At 48.7% G+C, this 25,469-nt stretch overlaps 1 long non-coding RNA gene across 3 annotated transcripts in view; it reads left to right on the top strand.

Moving 5' to 3' along the window:
• The first annotated feature begins 545 nt into the window (after window positions 1-545).
• LOC140428363 (uncharacterized) overlaps window positions 546-25,469 on the top strand; it is a 37,107-nt gene continuing 12,183 nt past the window's right edge. Inside the window, exons 1-2 of one of the 3 annotated variants that reach the window (XR_011948753.1) lie at window positions 546-797; window positions 3,639-3,886. This is a non-coding gene — a long non-coding RNA (uncharacterized lncRNA). The remainder of the gene's footprint in view (window positions 798-3,638; window positions 3,887-25,469) is intronic. The other 2 variants (XR_011948754.1, XR_011948752.1) reach the window with 2 other exon arrangements.

The following is a 25,469-nucleotide window of genomic DNA, read 5'->3' as shown; positions in this document are numbered from 1 at the left end:
TAAAAAGCACATAAAGCCATGCACAGGTCCTTATAAGGAGTCTGAAACAGTATGGTGGTGTGCTGAACTGCACACAGTACCACAAGCACTTCCTTCAAGTGTTTGCCAGCTGTACTCTGGAGACAGCCAATTTAGTCGGTGGTTTGTGTGAAAAAAATTATTTCCTGGACAGTTATCACAAATGTATAATTATAGCTCTGGTGAAAACCGAAGCAGAGAAGAGAGAGAGAGATAAATGAAAGCAAAATATGTAATAAATTGTTTCAATATTTTCTTTTAAAATCACCCCATAATGGGATGAAAAGTATACAATGTCACTGTTGCGGTGCTACACGTTTTTAAAAATAATCCTGCATCTACAATGAATATAATTGTTCTCTTTCAAGAACAGTTTTCTGCTGTGTGAAGAAAAGTTGTTCCTGGTTGCAGGAATGTTCGCACAATAATGGTGGCATTGTTTCGAGCTGTTCAAGCCGTTTCATATAACCCAGTTAGGAAAGGGTGACCATAGATGCCTTTTGGCCACATGTGTTTACATAAGGAAATGCATGTGGGTTTGGGATGGCGCCTCTTGTCAGCGGCCGCTCTCTGTACTGATGACCCTTACAGAGCTGCTTTTTGCTTCTGGGTACGTTTACTGCACTCCAGATGTGTGCTGGCTCCAGAGTGGCTGCAAAGCGCAGTGAACTGGCATCCCAGGCTCATCAATCCGTGGGGTAGAACGCCACAGTGGTGCTCTTGGCGCAGGATACAGGAAGGAGCACAGATATTCAGTCTCAGAGCTTCCAGAGATGCTGGTAAGCACTGTGAAATTCTCATAGAATAAATGTCACTTTTATTGCTTGGCTTAAACTGAAAAGTCTGTAAATCACACAGCACTCTGCTTGTTCACATACTTGAGTACATTGCACATGATTAGTGTTATGCATAACAGCATGCGACATTGAAACAGAAAAATATTGCAGTCATCTGAAGGAGTCAGTGAATAAGTTTGTGGTTTGAGACAAAGGTTATTTTTTTTCCAAATCTCCAAATCTTTTCTGGCAAAGCCTTTAAATTGTATTTAATTTCTTTCTCCTTGTGAAATTTCAAATGCAATTTCCTGATTAAGTCTCGATTAACCCTCTGAGTACTGAATGCTCCCTCACAACTCGCACAGACACTTTTGATCCCAGAAGAGCAGCAAAAAGAGTTTCTATCCAATTTATTGTTTAACAGTGTCGCCAAACTGAGAAGAAACAAACTGCCTCCTAATAAACGGAAGGCTTTCTCCTGGGAATTCAGGAGCAATCATTCAACACTTGTAAAACTGTGCCTGGATTTACCAGTTGTTGTTTCAATAGCTTCACCTCTCATCGCTGGAGCACTCAGTGTGCCTGTCACACAATTAATTTTTAAAAGGAAACAAATACATTTCAAAAATGAACTTACAACAGAAAGATTGGTTTGTGTGTGTGAGTTTTGTAGATGTGAAAGAGACCTAAAACATACCAATTTAGCAGGAGGGTAGCCTCCTGTGCAGGTGCAATCTGAGTGACCTGTTGGTCCCATTGCTAAATTTGTGGCTTACGTCAATCAAGGTCCTAATGCCTGCTGAAAGGAGTCATGAAGAAATTAAGTGGCGATAAGCAGGACCTGCACTGGTATTGCCCCATGCGTAAATCTTCAATGGACCCTAGGGCTTCCAGCGAAATGCAGATTTGTTTTTCTATCCTTTTGCAAAGCAAGCACGACCCTCTGGTTCCATAGGAGTTTCAATGAGCCCTTCGCCTCACCTACTTCAATCCAGCTGTTGGCATCTACCCCACGGCCTATGTTAGCAAGACAGACGGTCTGGCACGATCCCTTCAATCAGATGAGCTTCCCATGAAGAAGCAGCCAGTGCCTACAGCTCACACCAAGCATTTGGACGAGGCCTGGTAATCAGTGCTCATCAATACTGGGGCCATTGATTCAAGCAAGCACTACTCATGCAGCACCAAGTCTAGGCCAGAGAGTGGGCCTAAAATCTGCCACCTAGTTTACATTTTATTCAGAAAAACAGTGAGATATCACTGACTCTCAAACTGTAGGTAATAAATCGCTTGAGTATTTGCAGTTTATGACATCGCTAGAACCATTTGTATGTTATGCAATGATATATCACCTATACATTTTTAAAAAATTAATTTAGAGTACCCAATTATTTTTTGCCAAAGAAGGGACAATTTAGCATGGCCAATCCACCTAGCCTGCACATCTTTGAGTTGTGGGGGTGAGACCTGTCATAATGTACACCAGTCTATCATGGTGCAGACACACACTGATGGACACACAGTGGGACCAATCAACATACACAACACCGCAGCCAATCACCAGTGAGAGCACACGCACGAAAAAGACAGGGGACATCAGAGTTCCCGCTCATTCGAGTAGCAGCTAGCTAGGAGCACAGAGCTCACAGCCTGCAACACAGACATTCACCATGTGCTGAGTGCATCAACTGGTTAGGACAAGGCAAAGGTCTTTAGTTAAAGCTGGTATCGTGTTTACCCACAGTTCAAGTATGTTTAAATAGTTAACCTTTTAATAAAATAGTGTTGCAGTACTTCAAGTGTTGGTGGCCTGTATGTAATCCAGAACACCCAACACATCAAGACCCATGCAGACACTGGGAGAATGTGCAAACACCACACGGAGAGTGACCCAGAGCCAGGATCAAACCCGGGTCCTCAGCGCCGTAGGTAGCAGTGATATATCACCTATAAATTTACATGATTCTCACAATTGGGAATGGACAATGAGGATTCAAATATTTTCTCCACAAAATATAAATAGTACTCTATTTAAACAGATAAACACAATCTTTGACTTGTTTATACACAGGCTTGCATGGTATATTGCACCTTTACCCTCCGCGGAACCCGGCAGGCTAAACTGCACCAGGAATAATAGTGATAGTGATACTCTTACTTAAGTCGAACTTTTCTTCTTTTTGAGCTGACATTTAATGTTTTGTTCTTTTTAAAAGGTCTCTTCCCACCACCTATTATTCAGGCAAGCAGGGGCTTGTTCGCACACCAGTCCCTGTTTCTTTATTGATCTGACTGCTTGAAGTATGAGACAGCAACCCAGGGGACCCGAGGTCCACTCCTCCCTCCCTGTGGTGTAGTCTGTGTTCTTTGATCAGCATTTCCCAGGCAGGCCCCCTATCCTGGCCCGCCTCCCACTCCCCCTCCCTCCCCCCCCACCCCCCCCCCCCCCCCCCCCCCCACCATCTCTGCCTGATAATCTCTGCCAGTTGAGATGGGGAATTGACACTCTGTTAAACCAGGATAGAAACCTGCAACTTAATGATCCACTGAAGAGTATGAATGCACTACTGTGCTCTGCTCTGCAAGCTTCCGATTTTATTTTACAGCACGTCTACCAAATAAACATCATATAAAATAACACATAACTCGCAGCAATTTCATGTCAGGAATTCAACCAAGTTCTACTCACATTCAAGTATGATTTTCTCACTTTGTCACGTACACCCTTCAGTTGAATTACAGTGATCCAACGCGCTATCTACTGCCATAACTTTAATCATTCTATTTAATGAAAAAGCTAAAAAGAGTGCGAATTTCTTACTGTTTTCATAATTTAATACATAGATCTCAGAGAGCTAAAGAGGCATGTCGTTAACAAGGAAGACAGTTGCCTGAGAGACAATGGCAGCAAAGGAAAACAACTCAGAATGAAGATCTCCTCTCAGGAAAGTGGTTTGGGAGCTTCTGATAACATACCGGAGCAGAACTGAGGTGAACTCCTTCAGGGCGCCGGTCAGTGAGCCACATTATGCATTTATTAATGTTGACGCCAAACTGCATTTGCTCCATAGTATGGCATAACTCCAGTTCAGGTTAGTAAAAGTAGCACACAAGGCAGTTCAACTTGTGCAGGGGTGTCTGTGGTGGAAAGTCATTTTACATCCTGAGATCCACCACATAGCAAGTTCCTGATTTCCACTGAGTCACTTGTGGAATTGGCCAGATGGGAGACACTTCCCAACGTGAAGGTGGTGGATGAATCAATACAGCCACTCTTAAACACAAAACTGCCTGGTTATGAAGGAACATCAGTAGGCTTGCAACAGATTACCTGACAGTACACGGCACGGCAGAATAGTGCGGAGCATGATCTTAAAAATAAGGAGGGAAATAAATCAAATTTGTTAGGGACAAAATTTTCATATGTGAATGAGCCAAACGCTATAAACAAATTCTAGTTAAGACATTTCTGAAGAATTGCCAAGATCCGTGTGGAGAAAGGCATTTTCCGGAAAACGGTTCTTTAAACATTAATTTTTTTTCCGGTTACCGCGGTTATTGGCTGTATCACTGGGTGCATGGTGGGATTATCTGATTGCTTGAACCATTGATTCTAAATGGAACTCTGTCAAGTTTAGGGAAAAAAGTCAACTCAGTAAAATCAGTAAGAACATTTTTTTTTAAAGTGAAGGCTGATACCTTTCCCCGCCATGGCCACAATTTTACTTTGTTAATAATGCTTATGGGCTGGATTCTCCAATTCCCGAAGTCAGTATCAGGGCCTTGATTCTCCGGCTCGCCGCGCCACTTTTCTGTTTCACCCCGCCGGTTGGATGCTCCGTTACACCGGCTGGTCAATGGGGTTTCTCGTTGTGGAACAGCCCCACGCCGTCGGGAAACCTCCGGGCTGCCGGCAAAACCGAGGAACCCGCCGGCTGAGAATCCAGCCCCTGGTTTCCCGATCAGATGGAGAATGGAGCACGGCTGAAAAACAGGGGGCGGGATTCTCCATTGCCCGATGCCGATATCGTAATCGGCGATCGGGCAGAGAATCCCTTATTACGACCAAATCGGGGCGGTGCCTGTTTTTGGATGCTCCGCCCCCTCCATAATGGCATGATCGGGGAGTATGCCGCATGCTGTTGGGACGGCCTGAGGACGTCACCTGAAGGCCCTCCCCCGATGCTCCACCCCTGATGGGCCACGTTCACGATGGATCACTTGTGCTCTCAGTCTTCGTCAACTTCGCATGGCGGCTGCAGACTGTGTCCAGTGCCGCCACAGTCTGTGGGGGGGGGAGCGGTGCCGCTGGCCGAGGGGGCTTTGGCGAGGGCTGGGGGGACTGGTGGAGGATTTTCCGAGGGTGGCGAGGGGTATCCAGGGGGGCAATATCTGACAGGTCAGGTCCGGTCGCAGCCAGCGCCATGTTCTATGGCGTCACCGCTGCTGTCGTCGACATGCGCATGCACACATCTCTCGCTCACCCTCATCTGTAGGACCTGCCCGCACACACGTCTCTTAGCTTTGAGCTGCATGCCTGAACAGTATGAACAGCTCCACCATACAACCAGTTGCCATCCTTCAGGCAGGAGAGGATGATGCTCACCCAGTGAGGAGACCCCCCCAGTACACCCCACTGGGAGAAACAGGACAGGGACCACAGAGTCCATCACTAACACCAGTTGCGGAACCCACCAGAACTCCAGCTGGCAGAGACGGTTGATGAGGATAGAGGCTCCCCATAGGTCAGGTGCCATTCACTAATGGGGACAGGGGTGCAGTGTGGACTGCATCATCTCGAAGGAGCGGGGACGGTGAGGGGGTTCCGGGAGAGGGTGAACGGTTAGGGGTCACTCACTGGGGATCCTGTCATACAAGGTGGGCTCACACTGCTGCTCTCTGACACTTCTCTGTGAGGGTGTACGCATGTGAGATGTTCATGCATCGTGGGCGCACTGCGGCCACCCCCCACTCCCTACCCCCGGTCCACCCAGCCACTGCACGACACCCAGCCCATTCTTCAGACACATCAGACAGAGGTTAGAGACAGATCAAACTGGTGGTGCAAAAGTGTTTAATTGTGACTATTTAACATATGTGCCCATTCCCCTTGCTATCTACTCTCTCCTACACCCATGCCAACTTAAGTGTCATCTATCTTTCTTATCTTTTACAACCTGCCGCTTTTTCTAGGTGTTTCCCAGGACAGCATATCAGAAATCGAGGCCACCTGCTGCTTGACTCACCTTCTACCCTGTGGTACCATTGGCGTTTGTTCTTGGGAGGGCCTGAGCCTGGATGGGCCCGGCCAATTTTCGAGTGTCACGGGTGACGACGTGTCACCCTGTTCTGCCCACTGCCGATGAGATGCGTCAGTGTCAGGCGTGGGGGATTTGGAAAGGCTGAGGTGTTCCATCACTTCCCTTGTGGGAGGCGCCAGTTTGAGTCCCATCACTTCCTCCTCCCTTGGGGTGCTCACTGACCGCCAGGCTACACCATGGAATGGATAGGCCGGAGTGGGCTCCGGAGGTTCCACCGTCACTTGGCGCTGTGTGGTGAATGTATTCACCATAGTATAAACTGTCTGTTTAGTACTGTGGCCTACGGCCAGGAAATGGTAATATGATCTACCCTGTCTGTATAGTACTGTGGCCTATGGCGAGGAAATAGTAATACGATCTACCACCATGTATTGTACAGGAGCCCCGGTGGGCTCCTCCTTTGGCTCCGCTCCCCCCAGGGCTGTATATAGACCTGGCACCTGTGGGCGGCACTCATTGTTACGGAACTGACAGACAGGCAAGTTCTCGGTTAATAAAGTCTCTGTTCACTCGTTCTCATTGTCTTGTTGTGAATTGATGGTACAACACGCTGCCAGTCCTGGAGGCTTGCTCACCTGAACCAGGTGATTCCCTCAGCCATGGAGCTCTGTGACTGGGTCATGTCCCTCAGCGTGTGAGCCACATCCCTCATTGCCTTGGCCATGTCTCTCTGTGACTGTGACATGTCCCTCTGTGAATAGATAAGGTCAGTCAGCACCCGGCCAATGCTCTCGATGCCCTCAGCCATGACCCTTTGTGAATGGACCGAGCTCTGGAGCACCGCAACAATACCTATGTGCGCCCCTCCTCCCCGGGTCATGTGCGCCTCTGACTGGGCTCTCCTGTCCTGCGCCTCAGCCATGGACAGCACAGCATGCCCAAGTTTTCGATGCACTAACACATGGCCCTGACATCTTGCCCCAGGTCTCCCGCTGCGGCTGCCATCCTTTCAGTGTTGGCCTCGCATTGTCGGCACCATCTCCTGCACCTGAAGGTGGTTGGATTCCTCCAGCTGTACTTGTAGCCACTGGAGAGTTGCTCACTCACCCTCCTGTAGATTCTAGCTGTGCTTCTGCATTTGCACCAGTGATGGGATCATCTTTTCCAGAAGCGCAACTTATGTCTGGGTGACAGCTGTTCCCTGGGATCAGGGAGCCCTCCAACCATCCACTCTCTGGGGAATCCCTGCCTTCACCTGATATGCTGCAGCATATGCGTGGTGCTCAACAGAGGGTGGCCCAGGAGCTCTTGGCATGTGTGTGCAAGTTCCTGGCCAAAGAGCACAATACATGTGCTGGGGGTTCATGGGGGGAGATTGTAAGGGAGATGCAGGCAGATGTGGTGATATTGGCCTCTATGGGTTGGGGGCAAATTTAAGGAGTGAGGGGCCGGAGTGATGCCAATGGCACAGATGTGGTTACTCACCCAAGTTGCTTGAAGGAAGTTGTTCATCTTCTTACACCACTGCATGCTGGTCCTCTCGGTAAGGCTGGCAGCACACACAGCCTCTGCCACCTCATCCGAGGCCTCATTCAGGGTGGCAGTGTGAGTCTCTGCCCCACCCTGGGGAAAAGGGTGTCGCTCCTCTTGTCAATGGCATCCAGCATGCACTCAATTTCTGAGTCTAGGAATATTGATGTTGGTCTTTTCTCTGCCATCTCCTTGGCTGGAATGGCAGTCTGTGCTGGGTAGAGTGCTTCAAAGTTGCTCCAGCTTGTCAAGCTCTGACGTGAATCATAGAAATGAAAATGAAATGAAAATCGCTTATTGTCACGAGTAGGCTTCAATGAAGTTACTGTGAAAAGCCCCAAGTCGCCACATTCCGGCGCCTGTTCAGGGAGGCTGGTACGGGAATCGAACCGTGCTGCTGGCCTGCCTTGGTCTGCTTTAAAAGCCAGTAGAATCACAGAATCATAGGATTAACAGTGCAGAAGGAAGCCATTCGGCCCACCAAATCCGCACCAGCCCCTGGAAAGAGTACCCCACCCAAGCCCATGTCTCCACCCTATCCCCATAAACCAGTAACCCCACCAAACCCCTTTGGACACTAAAGGCAATTTATCATGGCCAATCCACCCAACCTGCACATTTTTGGACTGTGGCAACAAACCGGAGCACCCGGAGGAAACCCACGCAGACATGGGGAGAATGTGCAGACTCCGCACATACAGTGACCCAAGCCAGGAATCAAACCTGGGACCCGGGAGCTGTGAAACAACAGTGCTAACCACTGTGCTACTGTACCGTCCCGGCCCCAGCGAGTCTGATGCCTGCAGGTCTGTGAATCGGGTGGGCTGCATGTGACATGCGTGCTGGCCTATTTACATAACATGAATCGCTGCTGACCAGTGCTCCTAGTGACAGCACGTATTCCTGCAAATATCCACTAGTGGTAGCACTTAGGGCAGTTTTCTACGCATGCCCACGCCGATATCACAATCAGCGATTGGGCAGAGAATCCCTTTTTACAATCGCGTCCAGTTGCCTGAGGGAGGCTGGTCAGCCCCAGTTGTTGTCGTCAGACAGGCTGCCCCCAGGTCTTTCAATGTTCAAATGGCTGATGGCTCCATTCTACGACGCAACAGGAGGGTGCTGCGCAAAGCTCCCTGCCCACCACCTGGCCGCACATCTCCGCATGTCATCATGCCACCTCAGGACATCTTGCCCCACGTGGCCAGCGATCTGGCAGCGATCCCGCCTGTCCACGAGGCCATCGAAATGGCAGCAATCCCGCCTGTCCAGGTGCCGGGGTCCCCCCCTCCACCTCTGAGGCAATCGACAAGAATTTGTCGCCCGCCACAAAGACTGAATCTAGAGATTTAAATCTTGTAAATTTTGTTCAGTTTGCCCTGTATCTGCACGATAGACACCTTCCCATGTACATATGTTCATTCATTCACCACTTGTACATAGTCATGCATGTATATACCGGCGCGTTCCAAAATTTATTATACTCTTGTATACAATGAGATGCAGACAGGCAGTGATTGACACACAGGATAACCAATGAACACACACGACACAGAACAACCAATCACCAGACAGGACACCACCACTATAAAGCCCACAGGGCATTAAGACTCTCTCTCTCTCACAGGACACAGCTACTGAGATAGTTAGAGTGCACAAGCCAGTGAGCACCATCTCCATGTGGCAGAGAGCTAGTCTGGTCAAGCCAGTAGGAGGTTATCAATTAGATTGATAGAGTGTCAACCCACAGCAGACTATGTACAGCAATCAGCAAGTTCAATAAAACAGTGTTGGACCATCTCCTGTGTCAGAAACCTGTTTCTAGTTTCACTGCATCCAGTTGCAGTCAACGTTGAACCAACTCACTGAACACATCAGGTGTCCCCGGGGGGCACTATCTGGTAGGCCAGGTCCGCGCATGGCCGGCACTATGTTGTACGGCGCGACCGCTGAGGTCGCATGCATGGCCATGGACCCGGCAATTCTCCAGCCGTTTATATCGGGAAGGCTGTGCGTTTTACGTGGCGCAGCTGTTAGCACCTCACCGGTCGTAGGAATGGTGCTAAAGCCTCGCCAATTTTTACTACGTAAAATGTCACGGATCCTCCAGACATAGCCCCAAAATCGGAGAATCCAGCCCTTAGTCCCCAGAATGGAGAATCCAAACCTATGTGCAAAGACCAGAGGCTGGATTCTCCAATTCTGGGGATATGTCCCCACGCCAGCGTGGGAATGATGGCATTTTACGCCAGGAAAACTGCCACAAAATGGCCACCGATCCCCCATTTTGCTGGGGGCTAGCAGGACGGCAGCAGAGAGCACCTGGCTCTTGCTGCCGATAAGCCCCAGAGAATTGCCGGGTCCGTGGTCGCGCATGCACCCGGCCCGCAAAATATTCCCCCCATTCGGCCGGCTCGCACGCCCAGGACCACCCCCAAAGTGCCCCCAGCCCCGAATAATGTCCCCTGCCCGCGGATGGGCCCTCCCCGACTGTGGCGGTGCTGGACTGAGTCTGCAGCTGCCATGCGGAGTTCCCGATGGGCGAGACCATGAGAGTCCCACGCGGTCAGGAACTTGGCCGGTCAGGGGCGCAGCATCTGGGGGGCAGGCTTCAGGCAATGGCCTGAGGCCGTTGATACATGGCGCGGCATTCTCCTTGAATTTTGGACAGGATAGAGCATCGCGAAAGCGGCGCCACCCGTGATTCTGTTGTAAACTTGGATTCTCCGGCCAGTCGGCGAACGCGATTTTGACATTGGCGACCGGAGAATCCAGTCCCGGAATTCTCCAGCCGGTCACTGGTGGCGGGAATCTATGGTCCCGCCGGCAATGCATCCCCGCCTACAGGTTGCCCCGGGTGTGGGTTGGCTTCTATGGGAATTCCCATTGACAGCGACAGAAACAGAGAATTCCGCCATCAGCGAATGACACGCCATCGAGAAGCAAGCGGCTGGGAGGCCAGAGAATGCCGCCATTGGCCTTCCCCATAATTTACACAGAACTACACCCCTACACACAGCTCATTTAGATGGGTTGTTTTTAAAAATAATTTTATGGCAGTTGCGCAGGCTAGACCTAGCAGTTTGGAGTTGGTAAATTGGTGAGAATGTGGAACACAACACCATTGTAACTGCTCCAATGGGTATTTGTTTTTGCTGTCCCTGCTTTTGAAGCTGTCACTGCATTTATTTTCAGTCAAGATAAAAACTCACTAATAAGAAGGATTTGTCTACAAGTCAATAATTGTCAAAATGACCAATGGTAGACTTTCTGAATAAAATAATAATTTATAATAAAACCAGTTGGGCTGCATTCTCCACTTGCCGACGGCAAAATTGTATTCGGCGATCGGACGGAGTACCCCTTTGGATACCGAAATCGGGGGCGGCGCCTGTTTTTGGATGCTTCGCCCCCTCCAAAACGGCATCATTGGTGAGTATGCCGCACGCCATTGGGACAGCCCCAGGATGTCACCTGATGGCCCTCCCAGATGCTCCGATGGACCAACTTCCCAACAGCGTGGGACATGTGTGCTCTGAGATTTTGTCACCCTCGCGTGGTGGTTGCGGACTGTGCCCCGCGCCCCCACAGTCGGGGAGGGGTGGGGGGGGGGCCGTTCCAATGGCTGGGGGGAGCTTCGGTGTGGTCTGGGGGGACTGGTGGGGGGTGGTCTGGGGTGGCGAGGGCAGTTAGGGGGCACTATCTGGCAGGCCGGGTCCGCGCGCGGCCACGCCAAGTTGTACGGCACGACCGCTGCAGATCGACACCATACACATTTGCGGCCACGGACCCAGATATTCTCCAGCCATTTCTGTCGGGAACGGCGGGAGTTTAATGTGGCATGGCTGCTAGACCCCCACCGGGCTGAGCATCGGTGCGGGGCCGACCGCAACCTTTTCATCATAAAGCTTGACACTTCCTCCAGACATAGCCTCAAAATCGGAGAATCCGGCTTTTATATCCAGAGGAGGAGGAGGGTGAGAAAGTGAGTGGCATTGGCCGGGATTCTGCGGGAATCGGCGGGGCAGGCAACTCCAGTGGGAATGAGTGGCGGGAACCTACGGGTTCAAGGAACAGCTACTGCGTGTCCTTGATAAGTATGTACCTGTCAGGCAGGGAGGAAGTGGTCGAGTGAGGGAACCGTGGTTTACTGAAGCAGTTGATACACTTATCAAGAGGAAGAAGGAGGCTTATGTAAAGATGACACATGACGGTTCAGTTAGGGCGCTCGAGAGTTACAAGTTAGCTAGGAAGGACCTAAAGAGAGAGCTAAGAAGAGTAAGGAAGGGACATGAGAAGTCTTTGGCAGGTAGGATCAAGGATAACCCTAAAGCTTTCTACAGATATGTCAGGAATAAACGAATGACTAGGGTAAGAGTAGGGCCAGTCAAGGACAGTTGTGGGAAGTTGTGCTTGTAGTCCGATGAGATAGGAGAGGTGCCAAATGAATATTTTTCGTCAGTATTCACACAGGAAAAAGACAATGTTGTCGAGGAGAATACTGAGATTCAGGCTACTAGACTAGAAGGGCTTGAGGTTCATAAGGAGGAGGTGTTAGCAATTCTGGAAAGTGTGAAAATATAAGTGCCCTGGGCCGGATGGGATTCATCCTAGGATTCTCTGGGAATCTGGGGAGGAGATTGCTGAGCCTTTGGCTTTGATCTTCAAGTCATCTTTGTCTACAGGAATAGTGCCAGAAGACTGGATGATAGCAAATGTTGACCCCTTGTTCAAAAAGGGTGTAGCCATGTAAAATGGCTGCATTCCAATTAATCTGGCCAAAACCCAGTTTAAAATGGCTAACCCGAAAGACTGCTGGGAAAAGCAGCTAAGAAGACACAAGCAGGTAGCTGCAGACAGTATTGCATATTCGGCTCTGGGAAGTTAGCCCAGATCGATACTCAGGGCTATCAACAGCCCATCAACCCAGGTATTTGCAGTTGCATTCAGGACTGTTTGCAGCCCATCTATCCAGACATCTGCAGTTTAATCGGCTATCCCCAGGAACAATTGCAACATATTAGCAATTGAATACCGGGCCAGACCTGTCAGCGCCTGCAGTGGCCGAAACAAAGACAGGTGAGCGACCACCCCCCGATCGAGGAATCGCCTCACCATTGGACACATCGACCCCAGAGATTGGGGACAGATCCAATCACTTGGGACTCAGGGTCAAGGGCCGCCCCCGGAGGCGGGAAGCCCTATAAAAGTGAGGGTCCAAGTTCAGATCGCTCTCTCTCCTCTTCGCCTGCTCGAGACCTTTGCAAGAACGGCAACCGGCAACAGTAAGTTTGAATCCAGCGATCGCTATCCGGTAGAGACACCTAGCCACCGACCTGTAGCAGCCTTTTTAATCCCGCGGGCCAGATCTGATTGGACAAGCTATTCGTTTCCCTGACCTGGTGGGCTCTTCCGAAGTTAAGTATTGGCCAGTATTGATAGGTTTATTATATAGAAAGTAGTATTAGGGTATTAATATTGCTTGTTGTATATAATAAATGACCGTTGTTTTAATCCTTACTAAACGGTGTGCTGTATTATTAATCATAACCTGAACTTGAACCACGTGGCGGTATCATAAAGATACCTGGCGACTCATGAGCAAAGGTGACGTAATTAGAGCAAATAGACTAAGGCTAAAAAGAGCAACATAATTGCCGACATCCTGACGGGACCCGACTTAGAAGTGGAAAACCACTCCGGGAGAACCCCAACATTTTGAATTAGAATCCAATCGGAACCAAAAAAAACCCCACAAGTGTTCAAGCGGTTCTGGTTAATAATTCACAATTCGGAAGTGTGTATATGCATGCGTAACTAACAGGGTTATAAGGCAAAACTGATAGATTTTTTGTTGCGTCAAAACAATCGGCAGTTGGTATTTCGGAAATTAGCGCAAGCCGTACCCGCATCTACCACACCACCTTAGCCCCCTGTTCCAAATTCGAACGTAACGAGCAGATAAGAGAGAGCCATGCAGGCAATGCAAGCGATGCAGCGCCTCATGAACCCTGAAGATTTTGCTGTTGCACCAGTCAGCAGCGTAGGAGCGGGACAGTGTCCCGTTTGGGAAGTGGAAATCCGCAAATCTCTGCAGGGCAAAGGATGGCCCATGTGGAAGGATTTCTGTAATAACGACGACTCAGGTCCTGGAAGTATAGGGCATACTTGGTGGGAGAACCTGAGTGAGATCCACAAAAAGAGTTCAGCAAAAGTGCGCAAGCCGATGTCAATTGTGTCCTGTCTGGCACAATTGCGAGGCACAGAGGAGGTCGTCAGGACGCTCCGCAAGGAAATAGAAGGCATACATCGGACGAGTAAAACCGATGTATGCGAAGTTGAGAAAGAGAACCTGGAGTTAAAAGGGAAATTAGCAGCAAAGGACGAAGAGGTGGCTGACGCCAAACGGGGTCACCAATCTTGTCTGGCGCACTTGAGTAGTTTCCAGTCACAATATGAAAAGGCTTATCAGGACCTGCAGCGTGCAGTCCTGGTAAAGAAAGAAACAGAAAACCAGGTAGAGACGCTCCAGAAACAATGCAGTGATCTCAAGGCAGCCTTGAGAGCGCTCCACGCCACAACCACGGAACAAAGGCAGAGTACTTTGGACCATGCAAAGTGCCGAAAGCAGATTGCAGACTTGAAAGCACTGCTTTCTGTCCAAAAGGGATTTCAAGAAACCTTTGGGGAAAGTTTAGACCAGGAAGACGGCCCTGATTGGGAAGAATTGCAAGAGACAGCGCAGAGATATGTTCAGGGAGCATGTGCGCAGGGAAAACCCCAAAGGAGGAAAGCACGCCCACCCCCCACACAACAGATAATACAGGCTCCCATGAACCCTGTAACAACCCACCGCACCGCCACAGCAGACGAGGCAGAAGTTTTATATTCCACCCCCCTCACAGTGACCCAATTACGGGACACGTGTGCCAAAATCACACCGTTCCTCCCCGCTTCAGACCCACACCATTTCTTTGCCACCGTCAAACACCAGGCGACCATGTACGGCCTGGATGAGGAAGAGCAGGTAAAGCTCACGGTCCTCAGCTTAGACCCATCGGTCGCAGCAGCCCTTCCCGACCCACAGAATGTAGGAGGAGGCACTCTTGCAGAAATGCATACCGCGATCCTGGATGCGATCGGGTACAACCGGGGCGACCCTGTAGACTGTCTGAATAAATGCAGACAGAAAAAGTCTGAACACCCCACAGCGTTCGCAGGATGCTTGTGGATTCATTTTGAAGCCTTTTTCGGCAACGTAGATCGTGCCCATTTGTCCCCAGACAATATGGCCAAGTGGACCCGCACCCTTATCTCCCATGCCACAGAAGCAGGACAGAATGCCTGTAGCAATTATGACCCCTCGGAGGAGGCTCATAATGAAAAGGGGGTGGTCAAAAGATTGTCCCGCGTTTGGGAACAAGCGGTTCACGGCAAATCAGCAACTAGAACCCCCAAGGAAAACCAAGCCGCCGCAGACGTGCAGGCAGTAAGAACCACTCTCCACAAACCCGTCCTGGGTAAACGAGGGAAAGAACAGCCCCCCAGCCAAACCTCAAGAGTGCTACAATTGCGGACAGTTGGGACATTTTGCTAAAGAATGCAATGGCCCTAAAAAACCACAGAGTGCCCAACCGACAGGCACTCTCAATAAGAAAAAGGCAGAGCCCATAGCGACCGAGAACTGAGTTGTCCACATGATGATTTAAAGGAGACACTTGGTGAAAAGTGTTGTCCTTCCTGATGGAACCTGCAGAATGTTTTATGTTGTCTGTCTGTTTGTTAAATGTTGTTCGTCCTACAGGAGAATTTTCTCACCGCCCCACACCCATTCACCTGAACTTTGTAGCTCTTTTCCAATTGGACAAGCCAGACGCTTGTTCAGTGGTACCAACTTGTCCACAGGTACGTGGTCACCAGACCAGACGCCCGATCGTAGCTACTCTTCTGATTTGATGGTAGAATCAGAACAGTAACCCCACCATGATGACTACATTTTTGTCCGTTCTTTGGTCGCTCAGGCAGTGGAGAAATGGCGTGAGACCCGCCCTGCCTGGGGACCACCCCGTTGGTCAAACACGCTCGGGTAGGGAAGATACGGTATTGGTAGCCGTCCTACCCGGGGACTCCACCCAAATCTTACCCGTCGCGGCCCACACGCACCTCATTCGAACTTTTCTTTCAAAAACAGTTTTATTTTATTTAGGCAACCTTTGGGTTGCTCCCACATGCTATTTACATCCTAGAACATTTGGATGATAAACTTAGCACTGGTCCACCATTGGGAAGTGTGCCGTGTCCAAACATTTGTTTTGAAAAACAAATGGGGGGAGAGTCACATACTGTGACCAATTATAAGGGTTTAATTGGCCCCAAGAAGGACAGACACACTAACACACCAGATATTAAACCAAAGTATTTACACACACTACGCTTGTCTTACAGAACTCCAGAAGCTCCAAGTCCGGAGAAAACCAGCGAACACAGGAAAAGGAAGGAAAGAAGACAGCCATGAGGACTCCTTTCATCGTGCTCAACACTCTTTTGATGAACTTTTGGTGGCGCGGGAACGCGGACCCCATCACTCCAAACCCCTTTACTGTTAACACTTCACGGCCCAGTAGTACCGAGGGCCCAGTCACCAACCACGCTGCATTATCCTGGTGTGCCAAGTTCATAACTTGGTACTCCTTATTGTACATCATTGAGGCACTGTTGGCATTGGCTATACTCAGTTGTGCAGTACAGACCATGCGCCTCCGCAAGTGGAAAAGGAGAGCGTACCGCGCTCGAACCCCGGTCTATCGGATCCGATCCCCGATATTCGGCTATGACCAGACCCCAGACCCCCGCGACATATGAATAATAAAACATGCACTGGCGGTTTTTCCTGTAAATAAAAAGAAAATGTATGGAAATGTATGATCCTGAGCTTGACTGCCAAGCCAGGAAAGAATATATTAAATGTTGTGATTGTTATTGTATGTTTAGAGAGATAAGATTGTATAATGCTTGAAAAATTGTTTAGGTAAAATTAGAGGTTCCCAGTTTATTTTTTTCCAGACACATGCCCCTGCCTGACATAGCGCCCTCAAGAATTGTTTAGGTAAGTTTTTGTGCATAGCTAGGGTCAGAGTAGTGGCCATGTAGGAGGTGCCCCCCCACCCCCGGTCAGGGAACGAAGAGGACAAAATTTATGTGATCCTTCACGCTTCGCGTTAGGATCACAAGGCGGGAATGTAGCCACGTAAAATGGCTGCGTTCCGATTAATCTGGCCAAAACCCAGTTTAAAATGGCTAACCCGAAAGACTGCTGGGAAAAGCAGCTAAGAAGACACAAGCAGGCAGCTGCAGACAGTATTGCATATTCGGCTCTGGGAAGTTAGCCCAGATTGATACTCAGGGCTATCAATAGCCCATCAACCCAGGTATTTGCAGTTGCATTCAGGACTGTTTGCAACCCATCTATCCAGACAACTGCAGTTAAATCGGCTATCCCCGGGAACAATTGCAACATATTAGCAATTGAATACCGGGCCCGACCTATCGGCGCCTGCAGTGGCCGAAACAAAGACAGGTGAGCGACCACCCCCCGATCGAGGAATCGCCTCACCATTGGACACATCGACCCCAGAGATTGGGGACAGATCCAATCACTTGGGACTCAGGGTCAAGGGCTGCCCCGGGAGGCGGGAAGCCCCTGGGCCCTATAAAAGTGAGGGTCCAAGTTCAGATCGCTCTCTCTCCTCTTCGCCTGCTCGAGACCTTCGCAAGAACAGCTACCGGCAACAATAAGTTTGAATCCAGCGATCGCTATCCGGTAGAGACACCTAGCCACCGACCTGTAGCAGCCTTTTGAATCCCGCGGGCCAGATCTGATTGGACAAGCCATTCGTTTCCCTGACCTGGTGGGCTCTTCCTAAGTTAAGTATTGGCCAGTAGTGATAGGTTTATTATATAGAAAGTAGTATTAGGGTATTAATATTGCTTGTTGTATATAATAAATGACCATTGTTTTAATCCTTACTAAACGGTGTGCTGTATTATTAATCATAACCTGAACTTGAACCACGTGGCGGTATCATAAAGATACCTGGCGACTCGTGAGCAAAGGTGACGTAATCAGAGCAAATAGACTAAGGCTAAAAAGAGCAACAAGGGGAGTAGAGACAACCCCGGTAACTATAGACCAGTGAGCCTTACGTCTGTTGTGGGCAAAATCTTGGAAAGGTTTATAAGAGATAGGATGTATAAGCATCTGGAAAGGATAATTTGATTAGAGATAGTCAACACGGTTTTGTGAAGGGTAGGTCGTGCCTCACAAACCTTATTGAGTTCTTTGAGAAGGTGACCAAACAGGTGGATGAGGGTAAAGCAGTTGATGTGGTGTATATGGATTTCAGTAAAGCGTTTGATAAGGTTCCCCACGGTAGGCTACTGCAGAAAATACGGAGGCATGGGATTCAGGGTGATTTAGCAGTTTGGATCAGAAATGGGCTAGCTGGAAGAAGACAAAGGGTGGTGGTTGGTAGGAAATGTTCAGACTGGAGTCCAGTTACTAATGGTGTAGCACAAGGATCTGTTTTGGAGCCACTGCTGTTAGTCATTTATATAAATGACCTGGAGGAGGGCGTAGAAGGATGGGTGAGTAAATTTGCAGATGACACTAAAGTCGGTGGAGTTGTGGACAGTGCGGAAGGATGTTACAAGTTACAGAGGGACATAGATAAGCTGCAGCGCTGGGCTGAAAGGTGGTAAATGGAGTTTAATGCAGAAAAGTGTGAGGTGATTCATTTTGGAAGGAATAGCAGGAAGACTGAGTACTGGGCTAATGGTAAGATTCTTGGCAGTGTGGATGAGCAGAGAGATCTCGGTGTCCATGTACATAGATCCCTGAAAGTTGCCACCCAGGTTGAGAGGGTTGTTAAGAAGGCGTACGGTGTGTTAGCTTTTATTGGTAGAGGGATTGAGTTTCGGAGCCATGAGGTCATGTTGCAGCTGTACAAAACTCTGGTGCGGCCGCATTTGGAGTATTGTGTGCAATTCTGGTCACCGCATTATAAGAAGGATGTGGAAGCATTGGAAAGGGTGCAGAGGAGATTTACCAGAATGTTGCCTGGTATGGAGGGAAGATCTGATGAGGAAAGGCTGAGGGACTTGAGGCTGTTTTCATTAGAGTGAAGAAGGTTAAGAGGTGACTTAATTGAGGCATACAAGATGATCAGAGGATTGGATAGGGTGGACAGTGAGAGCCTTTTTCCTCGGATGGTGATGTCTAGCACGAGGGGACATAGCTTTAAATTAAGGGGAGATAGATATAGGACAGATGTCAGAGATAGGTTCTTTACTCAGAGAGTAGTAAGGGCGTGGAATGCCCTGCCTGCAACAGTAGTGGACTCACCAACGCTAAGGGCATTCAAATGGTCATTGGATAGACGTATGGACGATAAGGGAATAGTGTAGATGGTCTTTAGAGTGGTTTCACAGGTCGGCGCAACATCGAGGGCCGAAGGGCCTGTACTGCGCTGTAATGTTCTATGTTCTATGTTCTGCGTGAACCGGCGTCGGGCCGGCCCAAAGGTGCGGAATCCTCCAGAGGAAGGGGCTTGGCGCCACAGCAACCGGCGCCGAAGGGCCTCCGCCGGCCGGCGCGAGTTGGCGCATGCGCGGGAGCACCAGCATGTGTTGGCGTCATCCCAGTGCATGCGCAGGGGGTGTTCTTCTCCGCATCGGACATGGCAGAGGACCACAGCAGCCGACGCGGAAGAATAGAGTTCCCCCACGGGACAGGCCCGCCCGTGGATCGATGGGCCCCGATCGTGGGCCAGGCCACCGTGGGGGCACCTCCCGGGGCCAGATACCCCACGCTCCCCTTCATGCCCAACATATAAACCCTGTCGCAGTTTACTTGGAGGTCCTGACCTGCAGTAGGGACCTGTCCCACTCCCGTAAAATGCAAGTAGGGTGGAAGCGATAGTTAATTGGTCACTTGGTTGGTTTAACAGACTGTTTGTCTCCAGTTTGTCGTGTTGGTTGTTCCGATACACAAATGAACCAACACGGGAGGCCTCGGAAAGCGCGTGAAATGGCCGCCCTCGTCCGGGCCGCGGGCTGGGAGGAACTCGATCGACTGGACCTGCTCGGCCTCGTAGGACCCCTGCCGTGCTGATTCGGCCGCCTGGAATTGAGAGTACCGGCTGGTCGCGTTTTCGTGGAGGACGCAGGTGTCGATGGCGGTGGCTAGGATGAAGGGCTTTATTTTGAGGAGCTGCTGGCGTATGGTGTCCGAGGTGACCCCAAAAACTATCTGATCCCGAATCATGGAGTCTGAGGTGGCCTCATAGACGCAGGACTGCGCGAGGATACGGAGGTGTGTCAAATAAGATTGAAAAGGCTCATCCTTATCCTGCAGGCGCTGCTGGAAGAGGTACCTCTCGAAGCTCTCATTCACTTCGATGCTGAAGTGTTCCTCAAATTTTAGAAGGACCGTCTTGTACTTCGTCTTGTCCTCGCCTTCCGCGACTGCCAGGGAGTTGTAGATGTGGATGCCCCGCCGTGGAGAGGAGGAGGGCGATCTTCCTGGTGTCCAATGCATTCTCCCTGTTGTGGCTTCTAAGAAGAGCTGGAAGCGCTGTTTAAACAGCTTCCAGTTGACGCCGAGGTTTCCAGCGATTTGGAGCGGCTGCGGCGGGCTGATGGTGTCCATGGCGCAGGATGGCGGATCTCTGAAGAGGTGTAGGTAGGTATCACAGTCGCTGGCGAGTTTCCAGCCCTGGTATCATGTCGTCTTGGGTGTTCTGATACACCAACGAACCAACACGGTTGTAGATGGTACAACTCTGTTTTATTATTCTGTACAATAATAACTATTAACTTCTGGCTGTGGTTTGTACTTCACCAGCTAACCTGTGGACCCAGCCCTAGCACTATCTTAGAGAGGCACTCAGCACATGGTGTATGTCTGAGTGGCACACTGTGAGCTCTGTGCTCTGAGCTATCTCCTGGTAGAAAGAGCGGGAACTGTGGTGTTCCCTGTTTTATAGTGCGTGTGCTCTCACTGGTGATTGGCTGTGATGTTGCGTGTGCGTTGATTGGTCCATCTACCTGTCCATCAGTGTGTGTGTGTGATTGCACCATGATATGTTAATATGGATATCATGACACAGTTGACATGTGGCAGTGCTGCTGTTCCCACCGTTGAAAATATCCCACAGTGGCAGGAGAAAGTAGTGCTCCCTTCCTGACACCCTCCACTGCCATTTTATGAGGCTTCCTGTTTCATGGCCAATCTCCAGAGGGCTAGTAACATTCAATCCAGTGTGGCCAAGCTGGCCGTGCAGGTCCACATCTGATCATACTGCCCCTTACCCTCATATCAGTTTGAAACTGTTCACAATCAAATACTCAAAATGATGATGTATTTTTCAGTTTTTAATCATTTTCTCTCTTTCGGGAGAGCGAGGTGGGCCTGACCTCTGACCTTTCACCGATATCAGTACTACTTGCCGAGTGTCCAGCTGGTGCACACACCCGCTTCCATTTGGAGCTACACCACCCCCCAAGTTGGGTGACAAATTCACCAAGTGGGAACTTCAACTAAGACTCCTCATGTTACTATTCTGTATCGTTGTGCTTTAATGTCCCAGCCATGCTGCAATGGCAAAAATACTCCCAATCTAAAACTCACAGCTGCAACCTTACGCCCACCAGCCAGATTTAGGTTCAAATAAACCATCATTATTAGACTGAGAACTGAGCCATTATCATCTTCTTGTCACGACCCCTCTCCCGCACGACACAGAACCATTAATGAAAAATGTCAAACTGGAAATATTTTTGCTAGGAAATTCTGCATTCACTAAGGGAAGCCTGAATAGGATCATCAGCCAAGCCTGGGATTTGAGCTCAGCTCTCCAGCTGGGGATCCATGTTCCAGCTGCATTCCCAGCATATTAAATGTTATTGGCAGTAGAATACACTATAGCACTGTATGCTATAAATATAGTCCATAATCAATTATTTTGTGAACAGTTTAAAAAAAAATTAACTGTACTTATATCTGTGCATTTTTTTCAAGCAAGGTATTTGCGTATTCAATTTTGTTTTGCAAAAAAAATAGTCATGGAAATTCAGCGTGTTTCAAAGCCACCTTTCAACCCCTGGAACGAGGAGGGCCTTAGGGTACAGTAAGTGAATTCACATGTAAAACAATCTGTGTTCTCAAGGTTATTTGAACTCCCCCCCCAAAAAATGGGATCATGCACAACTTCCTTCTGATTGTTTCCCCAGTCAGCGAAAAAGTAAAGAAAAAATAGTAATAAAAGACAGAAAAGAAATCAGTCCAGGTCAGGCTCTCACGCTACCTATTTCAGTTTATAGCTAAGCAAAATACTTTCCATCACAGAACTTTAAAGGTCACCCTTGAGGGGACCATGTTATTTTAATATCATTTCTGGGTGTTGGATGAGTGGTCACGTGCCTGAGCTGCAGGGTTCCAAAACATTCTCTCGCTTTTCCAGAGTCCAATGTAAAATCCCACAGGCTGTTGAGTTTACAGACACCTCTGGGATGGCTTTAAGCTGTTGGTCGCAGCGCTCATGGTCTCGCATTCACGGTTTTCCAGCTCTATTAAACCATTTTCTTTCTTTGACCACAATAATGTTGTCATGGTTACACATGAAATAGTGCAGTTCAAATACGCGGTGTTGATCCAAAATTGTTACATTCATTCCAGTGGATCATTGGGATTTTTCAAAATGACAAAATTGGATTAAAAAATAAAGTTATCCCCCCCCCCACCCCCCTCCCCACTGTCAGCAAGTTCCTGCTTTCAGAGAAAACCTTCTGATGCAATGGAGGTCAGGTGTATTCCTAAAGGGAGAGAAGATAAATCATCTTGGCTGCTCTCGCAAACCTCATAGCAACTGAACACTTAGAAAAGCCAAGAGCAGTCTCAATCCCTCTCAGATGATGAACTTTCAGATGTACAGGATGATCTAAAATGGAAAACACACATTAAGAGAAGCACAAATTAAGTGACTTGATCAAAAACAAGCTGCCATCTTTTTAAAGACTTTACTGAATTGCATTAATTTCAAAATGGAACGTGGTTGAAACACAGTTTGAAAACATATGAAATAAGTGTTTTAAAGAAGGCACATGGAGGCCATTAATGTGGTAGCTCATGGCATTAAGCTGATACGTATCAGCTCCTCATACTGACACACAGCTATCTGACATTTACTGCATACTTGACACACCTAGTGCTTAATGATGCATCCCTGATGCTCAGTGTGTACTCGGATCTTGTGTGGCTCAATATAACCTCACATTTGGGGAAGCATGGCAGCACAGTGGTTAGCCCTGCTGCCTCACAGTGTCAGTGACCTGGGTTTGATTCCAATTGCATGGGTTTCCCCTGGATGTTCCGGTTTTGTCCTACAGCCTAAAGATATGCGGGTTAAGTGGATTGGCCATGTTAAATTGCCCCTTATTGTCCAGGGATGCACAGTTAGGTTATGGGGACAGGGCAGGGGAATGGGCCTAAATAGGGTGCTCTTTCAGATAATCGGTGCAGGCTCGATGGGCCGAATGGCCTCCTTCTGCACTGTGGGAGTTCTATGATTCTATGATTCCCTGACTGTCACTTTCCCCAAATGGAAGGACAATCGCTCAATAGGCTAAGCATCGATATCAAAAGCAAAATATAGTGGAGGATGAGAATCTGAAATAAAGACCTGCAAAATCTCAACTGAAATGAAATGAAAATCGCTTATTGTCACAAGTAGGCTTCAAATTAAGTTACTGTGAAAAGCCACATTCGGCACCTGTTCGGGGAGGCTGGTACGGGAATTGAACCGTGCTGCTGGCCTGCCTTTGTCTGCTTTCAAAGCCAGCGATTTAGCCCTGTGCGAAATCAGCCCTTTACTGGAGTGAAGATTGGGAAATGTGATAAGAGGGCTCACGTATAAAAATTCAAAGCAGCAGGACCTTCATAGGGACTGACTGCTCAGCAGGTCCAACAGCACCTGTGGAGATGGAAACAGAGACAACAGCCCGGTATTTCCGATCCCGCTGCAGAATTCCTGTCCGAAGTCAACGGACCTTTGGATTTCCGTCAACCTTCCATTCCACCCACGACAATTCCCAGTCAATGATGTTGCTAACTTTTGGTTGGTTCAATTGGCTCTGTTTTATAACCTTTGCTCTCGAGTTGCCAGGTATCTTTATGATACCGCCACGAGGTTCAAGTTCAAGTAATGATCAATAACTCAATACACCGATTAGTAAGATTCAAATCAAAGCACATATATTATACATAGTAATCGCTACTCATGCACAAATTCTACGTCTAAGCTACTTCTACGACTAACAGGCCTATACTTAGCTTCGGACTGGCCCACCAGGTCAGGGGAACAAATGACCTTTCATTCGGGTTCTGAGTCTGCGGGATTCGAAGTTGGTACGGATTGGTAGCTAGGAGCGCCTGTCTCGTAGCGAGCGTTGACTTAAGACTTACTGGATATCGGCGGCAACTGCACCGGTCACTGTCAAAGGTTGGTTCGCGTTGCTGAGTGACCCGGTCAAGAACAACGGTTTGAACTTGGGGGCTTAACTTTGTAGTCCCCAGGGGCTTCCCGCCTTTCGGGGCGGACCCTGTACCTGGTTCTAAGTGATTGGACTTTGTTCCAATCGCTTGGTTCGATTACTCCAATACTGGAGCGGTTCCCTGATCGATGGGAGGTCTTGAGGTGTCCGTTAACCTCTTTTGTGTTGGCTCTTGCTGGCGCCGGGGAGTCTGGCTTAGCTTTGTTTGTCCCAAATGTTTCGATTGTTCCCGGGGATCGCTCATGAGTATGTAGATGGCTGCTGCACTATTATGCAGATGGCTGCTTGTATCGATGCTGTCTGGGCTTTTGCAGAGTTTAATCCACAGTAACTTGCACCTGCTAGTTTCTGCCTTTGTTGGCTGAATTTCCCTTCAGCCTTTGCTGTTCTCCATTTTAAATTGGGACTTGGCCAGCCCAGGTGGCTACAATGACCATTCGCCAGAACCAACAATATCAAATAGATGCTACTAAAGAGGCCTGTTCTTTCAAATTGCCTCTGGTGGTTAAAAGTACTTTGCAAACCATGCTGTGTCTCTCGGCAGGGTTGCCAACCCTCCATGATCGGCCTGGAGTCTCCAAGAGTTGAATATCAATCTCCAGGACACTTCGAAATGCAACCCTGGAGAAAAATCATTGGGAAATTAAAAATAACTTTTTGCTTTTTTCATTTTCTTTGAACATTTCTCTATCAGATATAAAAATATTGAAAATGGGGAAAAGAAGACTGCCTGACAGTCAAGAACCATACAATTGGGTAAAGAGTCTTTTGGTTTTTCAAATGGAGAAGGAAGGCTGTGCGTCACAAGGATGGGCGCGTTTGCCAACAAATGGCTGGAATGTGGGGGCAAGCTACGTAGTGACACCTCAGAATACATTTAATCACAGATGGCAACTCTAATCTTAGCAACAATTTGCTTCCATGTGTTTTGTGTAATGCTGGGCAAGATAAATTATTTATTAAATCTCTCTGACATCAAAGATGTACTTAGCCCTCTGATAGTTAGAACTGCTACCACCACTAGTTTGTTCATTGAAATCCAACCATGGGCAAGCCTCGATGTGGTTCTGAAGAGGAGGAGAAGAGGTGACATGCCAGATAGATGTGTGAATACCTTCAACATTGGGATGCTTCCATATGCTGCAATTTGTGTACACAGGGCCAGAATCGTTTATCTGTCTGTCCATAGCAAACTGTCTGCACTGCCTATCATTCCCAAAGGAAACTTACACTGAATTCTTCACACTGTTGCAGCCAGATGTAAAGTCCATCTCCA

This window comes from Scyliorhinus torazame, chromosome 8 (genome assembly GCF_047496885.1).
Source record: "Scyliorhinus torazame isolate Kashiwa2021f chromosome 8, sScyTor2.1, whole genome shotgun sequence".
NCBI lineage: Eukaryota > Metazoa > Chordata > Chondrichthyes > Carcharhiniformes > Scyliorhinidae > Scyliorhinus > Scyliorhinus torazame.
This window is presented reverse-complemented; position numbering and strand designations above follow the sequence as displayed.